This window comes from Lycium ferocissimum, chromosome 7 (genome assembly GCF_029784015.1).
Source record: "Lycium ferocissimum isolate CSIRO_LF1 chromosome 7, AGI_CSIRO_Lferr_CH_V1, whole genome shotgun sequence".
NCBI classification, from domain to species: domain Eukaryota; kingdom Viridiplantae; phylum Streptophyta; class Magnoliopsida; order Solanales; family Solanaceae; genus Lycium; species Lycium ferocissimum.
In genome coordinates, this window is record NC_081348.1 from 26,839,357 (window position 1) to 26,852,872 (window position 13,516).

The window sequence follows — 13,516 nt, forward strand, 5'->3', positions numbered from 1 at the left end:
TTTATATTTTTTTGTTCATAATGTAACGCTCAAAAATATTTTTGGAAAGATTGCTCAGAAAATATATTAGCATACACAAACTGATTTATAGCTATCATATGAACCATTTAGCATACACAGACTGATTTTTAGCATACACAGACTGATTTATAGCCTGTCATATGAATCATTACTCCTTCCGTCTTAAATTATCTATCGTGGCTACTAAAAATAGTTATCTTAAATTATCAGTCATGGTTATTAAAAATAATCGTCCCAAATAGAAAATTTGAGAGAGAGAATATCTTTAGACTCTGATCTTGAAAATTGTGCTATTGTGCTCACCCATGAACAAAAGGGAGATTTGGAGATTTTCACTTGCTTTATTTTGATTATATATCTTTCTACACTAGTATTATCTTTTGCTAGCATTATTTAATTGTTATTATCAACAATCTCTCTCTCTCTATATATATAATATACATAGATATATATATACACACACACATGCCCGGTGATGTAGCATTTCTACAGCCATTATTAGCATTTCTCTTTTTTTATTAGAATTTTGGCTTTTTTCAATATTAAAAAGATAAAGAAGTGTCCCATCTGAAAAAAAAATCAAACCTCACTTCCTTTTTTGACAATGTGAAACCGCACCTTCCTCTTAATTACGGCCTCTTTTATCTTTTCCTATAGTTTTCGTTTTTTTCTAATTCTCACCGGTGAATAATCAAATTAAAACACACCGCTTGCAAAACTAAAAATTAAACTGCTTGCAAAATTAAAATATACCGCTTAGTTATTCACATAGAGGTTGACCGCTTTGTTTTGATTGCGGCACCCCTTATTGCGGGAGTTTCTGAAAGCATCGTGACAACAAATTGCGGGGTTCTAGAAACCTACAATACACAAAAATAATCCCCGCTTTTTAGGCCTTTTTTTGTAGTGAATAGGGATCAATTTCTATTTAATGCTTTTCTTTTAGTGTTGCACCCATATTCAAGAAATAAATCCACTTATGTTTCTCCCTATTTATTAGGGGGCTCGTATCCAAACTAAAATGTGCAAAGTTTAATTTTATAACCCGGCCCAAAGGCTAACACAAAAAAGAAGACAAAAATGGATGCAATATTATAGGGAACAAAACTTCTCTCTCTTGTTAACCTTTTTGACATTTTTTCTAAATTTGTCAGTGCATCTAATATAAGTGTTTTGATCGCCTCCATTCCCTTGCTTTTTGTTAATATACATTTTTGTCTGCAGAACTTCAATCACATCTTGCAAAATAGTAATATGATGACTCAACATGTCTGCAGATTCCTTGTCTTAAAATCCAGTAAAAGAGATTCTCTTCGAGCCAAATTTTGATCAGACACAAAGTTCATAACACCACCGGCAACAGGGTGAGTTCCCTGATCAGTGTCTGTATCAGCACTAAACTTTGATTAGTCTCTAGTGCTGATAGAGAGACTAATCAGGGAATTGACCTTGTTGTTGGTGGTATTATGAATTTTGAGTCTGGTCAAAATTTGGCTTGAAGAGAATCTTTTTTACGAGATTTGAAAATGAGGAATATGCAGAAATGTTGACTCACATATTACTAATTAGGAGGTGGCATGCATGTCCTCACCGATGATCGTCGCACATTTGATGGAGAGGGTGGCGGAGCGGAAAAATGGTGAGGCATAGGGCGGAGGGAAGGTGAGTAAAAAAGAAGTGTTTGAGAGGTGGGGAAAGGGGGTGTATTTTGGTGTTTGCCGATTAAAAGAAAGGTATTTGGGACCTATCTTTTAACTCTTTGATTAGAAGAAAGGAACTGGAGAAAAAAGTAGGATATTGCTAAATGAAAAACTACTACAATGGAAAACTTGGGAAATGTGTCTACTTTATATAGTGTAAAGATTTTTATATTACTAATAAAATTTTAATTATTATAGTAAGTTATATACTTTACTTTCCAAGTTCCCGAATTATGATTATTTAAATATTTATTTTTATCGTAAGTAATTTAATTTGATATTGTAAAATACAAGGAAAGAATATGATGAGATTGACAGACGTCATTCTTGAACAAGGATTTTAAGTCCAAATCAGAAGAACAAAAAGATTTCTAGTAAAAAAGTGTTTTCTCTTTAATAAGACCTAAATCGAATCACAATAAAGTGAAAATATGCATTTATGTCTTAAATTTGGATATTGTTTCATATAAGTAACTTACGACCTCTGCAAGTGAGTAATTTTGAAAAATCGGACTTCATTTAATATCTTTTTATAAAAGTATCCTCGACTTAAAATTTGTGAGAGAAAGCATTTTGAGCTAATTGTGCATTATGTTTATACACAATCGAATACTTAGGTAATTTTTTTTTGGTAGTGAAAATTCTCAATTTCTCATCTTCAAAGATTAAACAAATAATTTTAATGAAAATATTTTTATTTGTGATTTAAATATTTAATCAATTATTGATTCAATTTACATGCATAACGTGAAAATATATTTTATCCAATAAAGTTATAAACGCATTATTTCATCAGTTACTCAAGTATTTCACAGATCACTTAACTGGTACAAAAACTCATCCTAATTTTATGCTTTGTTAAGAAATTATCACAAAAGAAAGAGGAAAAGAGAAACACGTGGTGCCTTACTAATTTTCCTTTTTGCTTTTATTTTCACTTTAATTTCTTAGCATCTAGTCCTCTACAACTGAAGGCTAGTTTCATATTGTATTGTTAATTTTTATGATGAATACATTATTTGACCAGATTTTATTCGTTGCATAATGTCACGCATCAACAAAATAAATTTATAATATTATTTAAAAAAGTAGAATACAAAGTAAGGTATTATAAGAAAATGTATGATAAAGGATAAACTTGTTATAAAATAATATTAAAAGTACACGACACAAGAGATATAGCCAAAGATGTTGGGAGAGAGAGATATATTTTATTGCTCGCCTCAATTCATCAAATGGACCTCCTATTTATAGGAGGAAAATGGTGGCTAAAAACATGATAATAACTTGAAGGTCATGTAATGAACTTGGTGGCTAAGTAATTTCCTTGGTGACCAAGTATTCATGGTTTTCAAGTATATTAAATGGATATCCATCACTAATATTTACAACACTCCCCCTTGGATGTCGATTAATAGATGATGTGCCTCGTTAAAACCTTATTAGGAAAAATCCTGTGGGAAAAAGTCCTAATGAAGGAACAAGAGTACACATATCTAGTAATACGCTTTGAGAGTTGCCTCATTAAAAACCTCACCAAGAAAACCCAATGGGACAAAACTTTGCTTAAGAGAAAAAGAGTACAACACGTATTTCACTCCCCCTGACGAAGACCAAAATTCAGATGTCGGAGTCTTCACATTCCAATCTTGAATATCATCTTATTAAGAGTTGAAGTTGGCAAAGATTTAGTGAACAAATCTGCACGATTGTCACTCGAACGGATTTGTTGCACATCAATATCACCATTCTTGAAGATAATATACTCCAATCTTATATACCAACTTATCACATCTTGAGGTTGGCAGGGGATTTGTGATCAGATCTGTCAAATGATCATTTGACGAAGCGGTTGATGATGTCGCATCTTCATTCCTTGATAGAGTTGCATCGTCGCCATATATTGTTGCGATCACGCTAAGTACATTCTTGACTTACTTTTATAAACTATCGATGTTATCATTCTATGGTTTGCAGTATAATAACATGGTTTGACGTAATCCTTCATGTAAAGAGATAACATATTTGGACATGTCGATCATATGAATGTATATCCAAAACACTTGACTTTTAGGATAAACAAATTCATGCCATACTTTCGATGCAATTGATCTTATTTCAATATCTCCATATAGGTTTATATCATGCTCGTAGTTATAGCAAGATAATAAACATGAAAGATTTGACGGCCAATTCAATTTCTTATTTCAACCTTTCGGATAATGTACTACGCAAAAACTCTTGAAGGCTCGATGATATTGAAGCCAGATCAAATAATATTTGGATCAAAACACTAAACTATCTTAAAATGTCGATATCCTAAACTATACGAACCCATTACACACCTTAACATCTTAAAAGTGAATTTATCCAAAACACTTGCAAAAATAAAAAAATAATTAATAAATGTTGGCGCGTTTTATAAAAAATTATTTTTTTATTCCATTTTTTATTAAATAAATATTTTGTTATTCATGCCATCCTACTCCCTTTCTTATTGCATAACCATCATTGTTTCCAATGAGCTTCAATATTTTCCGGTGAACTTTCATTTTTTCCGATCTTCTTCATTTTTTCAATTTGCATCTAATCCCTATAAATAATAATGAGCTTAATATTTTAGTTTCATTTCAAATTTGCTCGTAATTATATAAAATAAAATGGGAAATATTAAGAAATTTGCATCAAATAAAATTGTTAAACAATAAGAGATATGGTAAAATTTGGCACGACATTACCTTCAAACGGTTTTTAACACAATGTTTTCAAATGGCATGAAGAAATTTTCGAAGACACTTCTTTCAACGAAGAAATTAATGTACTACTTCAAAAAAACTCTTCAAGGTGGAGCTCGAGGAAGAGGAGTGGGGGGGGGGGGGAGGGTGGGGGGAATTTGTGGGGGTTAATTTTTTTATTTTCAAGCCATCATGGTGGTGAAATGGGTGGTGGCAAATTTGGTGGTGGCGGATATGGTTGTGGTGAAATTGGTGGTGTGGGTGGTGGGTTTTGTAATATATAGAAGAAAAGGAAAAGAAAATAGTGCAAATTAAAAAGAAAAAAAGAAAAAGTACCGAAAAAATAAAATTTATATTTTTTTTTTTTTCCACGTGGCGACGTACGTGCACGCGTGTGGGACACCACACGCTATGAAAGTGGTATAAGACAAGGAATTAAATTCACTTTTAAAGACCATTTTTGATATCGGCCAGTTTAGGGGTGTTTTGATGTATTTTGCCTAATATGAAAGGTTCTGATTATCATAAAGAGACAAGGATAAACAAGACCATTTTTTTCCACAATGAATATTTTATTAAGGCGATTTCGGTACATCAACCTTGGATTCATTTAATCCGTTTAAGGATTATAAACCAGTTTCCCAAGAATTTGTATATGCTTCGGGCATTTTGAATCCTTCAAAAAATTCATATAAATTTTGTCAAGTAAGCCATATGTAATAACTCTATCATTATAAATTGTGACGGACTACGGATGTCCAATCCTTAGAAGATGCATCATTTATAAATTATTTACAAATAAGTCAAAGACGTAAGAGACGTAGAATTTGACATCTTATACTATATTGCGCGCTATATAGTATCGAAGATATCCCGATATATCGTTTTTGTATCGATTTTACGCAATTCGACATAACTTACCGAAATCTCATCACTTCATTATTTTTCGCTTCATAAGGTTTGTGAAGTGTTATGTAATACTTCTCAAGAAAGATGCATCCATTTCACATTTGCTCCTCCCTTTTCAAGGATTATTATATTCAAACCGATTGATCCTACTCGGTCAACATCGGGGACTGGGAGCTGCCGATGAAATATGAAATAGACAAATGCTTCCAAAGATTTGGGTGCCGATAGTACTTCACAACCTCACGTTTATTCCTTATGACATATCACCATTTTCTTTGGGAAAATCCATCTGTGTGCATCATGGTATATCCATTAATCATATACCGCACATCAAATCTATAAAGATGAAATATCTAGCCCCCCGACCCCGAACCAAATACGAGGGGATAATTTATCAAAATTTATTTGTAAGGTCGTTGTGCGTAATATATCATATCTCAGACCAACATCTGAAGCTCTGTTCTTATAAGCAATGGTTTAGTTATATCATGGAGGCATCTAATACCAAACTAGCTTAGATATAAACCAGCATTATGAAGATGAATTTTCTTGATTACATGTTCTAAAAATTGTGCTTCCATTCCGTTATAATCTATTTTAACCCAAGCTAAAGTAAGGACAACGCGAAATTCCTATTCGTTTTATTTTAAAGGCCACCTAATTAATTTAAGGTGAATTGCACCTAATTATTAAATTAAGGTAAAACTAACCTCCGTTAATATGCTTAACCGTATATGATTCTAGTGAAGGGTCTATATTATCCAAGTTAGGCACATCCATTAACTCATACTTTCGGACTTAAGATAAGTTAAAATAAAGCCAAATGAATGTGAAAATTTACTTAAAACATGAGTAGCTACCTTAAGCGATTGAGAAGAATGTGACTGTTGATTAAAGACTCAAAACCGCATGGCAAAATGACTTTGAAACTTTCAAGATTAACGGAAAAATAATAAGTTTAATACTTGACTTTAAAACATGGTTTACAACACTTGAAATGTAAGTCATTTGGTTCGGTCAACACAACCAAATAGTCCAGAAAATGCCTTTTAGCCAATTCAAAAATATTTGTTTTGCTTCTACTAAAGGTTTTGCTATTTAAAACTCTTAACTCGAGGCAAAGTACGACGCAACCAAATGAAGATTTCCCGATGCCCATATGTTAGTCCTAGGCTTGGTTCAAACACATAACCACAGTTAGGAAATTAAAGACCAATGCTAGTCACAAACAAGCTATCAGTTTATAAGAACAATAATTTAACCCCATCCCAACACTTTTAGTATTACTCCATTGTCCTTGTATAAACAAGAACGGGAACTCAAAATGGTACGGTTTGACAAAGAATGAGACGCCCATCCCCTGAGGTTCGTAGTGGTGAGTCTTAATTAAGACTCCATTTTAGCTCCCATGTGTACATGTAAAGAGACAAAGAAAAAGGAAAAAGGAATTAGAGAAATAATTTAATTCTCAAACATAAGAAAGCATTGAACTACGGCAATTTTGAATCAATATGAATTCTTAACTACGACATATGTATACTAACAGCGAGTACAGATGGGAGAAGAAACAAACATTAAGGCCATTTAAACATCTAAGTAACACATACTACTCTTGAAGATTTTCACACATAAATATGATTTTAACATGTAGAAAAAATATTTTGAAAGACTTGATTTCTAATAACATTTGCATCTACCAAGTACACATAATCTCTAAACCATAATGTCTACAATGACAAATTTTAAAACACGCTTTATAGTAAACTTTAAGCATGGGATCATATTTTATGTTTAAATAAAGTCGGGGGTCAATAAAGAAGCATCACAAATGTACACTAGACTTCATTTAGCATTTTAACTTGACATTCAAAACGTACAGGATATAACAAAGTTATACTAGCCATATTTTACATAGATATAGGCTTGATATTATTAGAATAATGCTTCTTAACAATACACCTCAAATAGGGGAACTAAGAATTAAAATAAATATCAAGGCAGGACCTCATTTAGATAAATACATCAAAATAAATTCCTAATACCATGACATCTAAAAAAATGACAGAAACACTCAGGAATTTCGTAGCTTACAGGTACATATTCAACTAAAAGGTATTTATAAACTAAACATGGTACTAATAAAAGAGAAATACAAGGCTGAATCAATCGGATTTAACACCTAAGATTCGGATTAGTAAAAACGATTTTGATAACATCCACAGACATAAAAGTGTTTAAGTAGTGGCTTCTTCACAAAATTATCACGAACTTGATTCATACTTCCCACTTTAGAAAACAGAAACTTCATTTAACCAAACTAACTGCTAATCACATTTTTAGATACTTGCTTCATAACATTTTGTTTATCTACAAATGACAACCATTGCATTCTTAAACAACACAGCAATTTCAAATAAAAGAGAGAAATAAAAAATAAAAATAAAAAAGACTAGATTTACCTTCCACGTGGGCAGTGACTGGGGCTTTGAGGTCCAAAATCCACTACTCCTCCACTTAACAAAATGAGAAAACTAGGACTTGAAAAAGAACTGAAGTTGACAGACAAAGGGTTTGAGGGATTTTTACGGCTACGCCAAACTTTTTCCTTTTCGGCTGGGGTATTAAGAGGAGTATTTATAGGCAAACATTAGGTTTTCGAATCTGAAATTTTAACACCACAAAGAGGTCACGAGCTTCCGATTCTGGCTCCAAAAGAGCCGTTTAAAAAAACCAATCTCTGAAAAATGCACGCTCTTCAAAAGTTTTTTTTGGCTTTTAGTTTGACCAAATCTTGTGACAGAGATGAGAGAGGAAGAATTTCACAAAAATGGAGCTGCAAGCTCTGGTCTAGGAGTGAGAGATTTGTTTTTGTTCATAAGGGGAAAGGGATGGGGGGTGGCTGCTGGAAAGGATAAAAAAAATTTGAACCTTTACTTGTTTCTAGGTTTTTGTTTTGCTGAAGAGAAAAAAAAAGTGTTTAAGAGGGCTTTTGTTTTGGGCTGGCTCAGAATTAATTTGGGTCAAGTTAATTGTCAAATGGGCTGAACATTAAAATTGGCTGAAATGTACACTTTTCCTCCCTCATCATTGGGCTTCCTCATCATATAAATATCATAATTATCATACACACTATATAACCAAATATAAATATTATACTCTAAAGCAATCATATAAAATATTAATGAAGTGATAGTAAAGTCAATTATAATGGTATTAATTAGCATAATGACTGTTATAGTAGTAATAATACCAAAAATAATACTAACATATAGTGGACGATAATTAATATAACTATACTAATAGTAATACTATTGTTTTGTTATTAATAAGAGTAATGATAATATTACTACCAATATAATAGTAGTAGTAAAATAGTAATAATCATAATAGGTAAAATATATTATTAATGACTAGGAATCTTAAAGAAATTAATTGGAGGAAAAGCGGGACAAAATTGGGTGTGAACTCAAATGAGCAAGCAATTTCGTAAATGTCAAAACTGCAGGTTGACAATAAATGCACATGTGATTGTCTCATCGATGCATCTATTTAGGACATCACATTGCTGGTGAACGGGCCCACATTCACCTATTATATTTTTCAAAATTTAGGGGATTCAATCCCAACATTAGCTGGTGTAATAAACTTATCATGAGAATAAGCAACATAAAAGAAATTTTGAAAAATCTTCTAGTTTTTCAATATATTTCGAATACTTGATTAGCACATCAGATTTAAATTAGGACAGCCAAAATTGTCTGGTCAACTGATAAAATTATCTGTAGCCGTAGACTTCAAGTTTACCATGACGAGTGCTATTTATTTTAATAAACTTCTAGTTTACTATTACATGAGATTGTATGTCAATAAACTTCTGGTTTATCGTAGTATGTGATCTCATTATGCTCGGGTAACATTTCACATGTGTATTTCTTACCCGTAGTAACTTGAAGATATTTAATATTCCAATCATTTGTAGTCTCAATATGATAACTATTTCTATTGTTAGTAAACTTCAGGTCTACTTCAGTGTTCCAATCGTACCAATTATGATCTAAGATTAATGGTATTATCATATATAACATCTTCAAGAGACTTCAATGTATTTATCATAATCAAATATTATTTGGACATTGCTAGTGTCATGATACTTGTAAATAAAATAATTAGCTCTTCTGGAGCCTTCGATCATTAATTTCTATTATCAAATATTTCTTAAATACTTTTGGTACCATGAAAGCAAATTTCGACACTACTGGTGTCACGAAATAAACATTGAATTCTAAACTTCAATATTTCAAACATCTCCTTCAGGGAGATTCATCATTAACTGAATATTTTGTATCTAAGCGTCAACCACATAATAATCACCTCCTTCGTAAAGAGATACATTAATTGTTATTTCCTTCAAGGAAATCAATAACAACTAACCATAATGTGTCAATGTGGTTATAGTAGAAACATTCTATTTTGCTTTCTTTTTTCTTAAAAAGATACTTTGATATGTTTCGACGTACGACAGGTACGTGTAGCAATGTCTGAATTTCATACCACAAAAAAATAACATGTACATTCCTTGTATTTTATCCCTTCAAGAGATAGGTAGTGGTATTTGTTCATTCACTTCCGGGAATGATACTTGATTATTTAAATATGCTTGAAATACGACATTCATCAATAGCTAGTTATTTTGCTCAAACACAAAAAGACATGGCTTCAAAATATTTCTCAGATATTTTACTAATTCTTTCTGCTTCAAGAGTAATGTTTCAGAGTTTTACTACTTCAAGAGTAAAGTTTCAAGTTTTACCACTTGGGGAGTAAAGTTTAAAGGTTTACTACTTCGGGAGTAAATTTCAACGTCTTACTGCTTCAGGAGTGAATTTAAAAATATTTACTAATTTAGGAGTAAATTTCAGAATTCTACTACTTCGGGAGTAAATTTTAGAGTTGTACTATTTCGGGAGTAGAATTAGAAGCCTTACTACTTCAGGAGTAAAATTCATAGTCTTACTACTTCTGGAGTAGAATTTAGAGTCTTACTATTTTGTAAGTAGAGCTCAATGTTCTACTACTTTGGGAGTAGAGTTCAAAGTTTGCTTCTCGAGGAGCAAATTTATGAGTTTAGTACAATATTCAGAATATTTCTTCTTAATTATTCTACCTCTTCTGACTTCTGGAGATGAATCATGATATTTTCACAATCAAATGCACGTTTATATTTATAGGCTTTACTACATATTATCACATTTACTTCAAGGAATGGATCTATATTTATAGCTTATATCAAAAGTTCTCATTCTTCATAAACGGAACACAATCATCTGAACATGCAAGCCTTAAGCATATCAAATTGTGATAGCTTGGAATTTCTTTTAAGATATTGCTACTCCAGGAGCAAATCAAGGCAGACATATTTAGTCCCAACAACAAGCCCATAAAACTATTACCACTTCTGGTGGTTGTAAATTTATTATGAACTCTGCTGGAGTTCAAGAAGAGTCATTAATTCATCTTACATAAAGCGCTTATCATGATGATAAAAATATCAAACCAAGAGCAACCAAAAAATCTCGGATTTCTTACCTGCAATATTGGCCACCTCGATCTAAATACCTTGGATGGTAATCTTGTGACCATACAACTCTCAAGCCCACTTAAATCCTTTGAAAGTAACCAAAATTTGCTTCTTTCTGAAATTGCTTTGAGAATTATAATCTCACCTTTGCTGCGGCAGATATATCAAAGATTCGAACCATTTTGCTATACACATGATCAAGATAGCAGAGTCTCGTGCTGATAACGTGTTATAAAATAATATTAAAAATACACGACACAAGAGATATAGCCAAAGATGTTGGGAGAGAGAGATATATATATTTTATTACTCACCTCAATTCATCAAATGGACCTCCTATTTATAGGAGGAAAATGGTGGCCAAAAGCATGATAATAGCTTGAAGGCTATTTAATGAACTTGGTGGCCAAGTAATTTCCTTGGTGACCAAGTATTCATGGTTTTCAAGTATATTAAATGGATATCCATCACTAATATTTATAACAAAACTATGATTATTAAATAATAAGTAAAATCAAAACGAAAAACAAATAACTTAAGGGCACGACCACCATAGTTTGTTCAAGACAAAGTTACTCTTACAAAAAAAAAAAATGTACTTACAAACTATCTCCATAGTTTGGACAATAAATTACCTCATGCATTGTCAATAACAGAAACATAACTATGACCCAAGTCTAACACACACACACACACACTCTCTCTCTCTGTTTTATGAGTTTATTTTCGTGTATTTTAATTAAAATAAATTTATAATTTTAATCAAAGTCTTTCCCAGTGATCATTTCATATAATTTAAATTTTTATATGTTTCTGTTCATAATCAAGGGCGGATTTAAAAAGGACAAGGGTGTTCACCCAAACACCCTCTGCAAAAAATTACGGTGTATATATAGGGTAAATTTTCTGTATTTATGTGCATATATTAACTTTTGAACACCCTGAATAAATTATATTTAGCTTCTTCTTTTTTCCTAACCCCCTGAATGAAAATTCTGGATCTACCATTGTTCATAATGCAACGCTCAAAAATACTTTTGGAAAGATTGCTCAGAAATATATTAGCATACACAGACTGATTTGTAGCTATCATATAAATCATTACTCCCTTTGTCTCAAATTATCTACCGTGATTACTAAAAATAATTGTCTCAAATTATGTGTCATGGTTACTAAAAATAGTTGGCTCAAAAAAGCGACAGATATCCGAGACGGAGGGAGTATCTTTAATCTTGGAAATTGTGCTATTGTGCTCACCCAAGAACAAAAGGGAGATCTAGAGATTCTGACTTACTTTATTCTGTGTCTATATATATATATATATATAGTGCCCAAACTGTGTGATATTTTAACTAAAGAAATATAATTTGTGTTAGTACAAGTGGCATAACAACAACCATATACCATTGTAGTCCCACAAGTGGATAGTTATATGAAAGTAAAATTTTCATTCCACTCCTTTAATATTTTAACTTCCATTTTGATGAAATTATTTAATTCAAATCAAATTTGGAACCGAAATTTGACATTATAACTTATGTATCCTAATTTTAAAGTTATTTAGTTCTAAATAAATAATCTATACATAGTTAATGAACTTTTTAAGACAAATACATAATTTAACTTATGAGCGGATGGAGGTCGCTCCTCTCTTAATTAGGGATTAGGGGTTCGAACATGGATATGGAAAAAAATCTTTATAGGCGCGATGCGGTGCGAATTATCTGGATTAATTGGGCTCAAATGCGGATATCGAGCACCAATCGAGAAAATCAAAGAACGTGAAAAATGAGGTAGGATCGATAGCTTTTGAAAAGTAGACTTTAAAAACAAAAACAAAAAAATTGACTTAAATAAATAAGATTAGGACCTAAAAGTAATTAATTAAAAAGTTTTAAAAAAATTGAAAATTATATACAAAAGTCCCCGAGTGTGTGAAAAGTAGACTTTAAAAACAAAAAACAAAAAAAATTGACTTAAATAAATAAGATTAGGACATAAAAGTAATTAATTAAAAAGTTTTTAAAAAATTGGGAAATTATTGTGAGGACTACAAAAGTCCTCACATATATATATATATATATATATATATATATATATATATATATATATATATTGTGTGTGTGTGTCGGTGATGTGGCATCAGTAGGTATTAGCATTTATCTTTTTATTAGAATTTTCCTTTTTCCAATTTTAAAGAGACAAACCTCACTTTCTTTTTTCACAATGTAAAACACCACCTTCCTCTTAACCACGGCTTCTTTTATCATTTCCTACATTTTTTTTTTGGTATTTTCCTCTAATTATCACCGGTGAATAATCAAAATACACTGCTTGCAAAACTAAAATACACTGCTTGTGAAATTAAAATATACCGCTTATTTATCACATAGAGGTTGACCGGTTAGTTTGAGGGAAGACTACGGTAAAAGGATGCCTGTCTGTTGATGGCTAGCTCGTAGATGCAAATATTGAACCTAGGTTTGTTGATGGATTTGGTCTTGTCGAACAGGTCCTTCGAACACAAAAGCCCGCTAGCCGAGCTGAACCGGTTAGTGATGAAGCAATTCCCA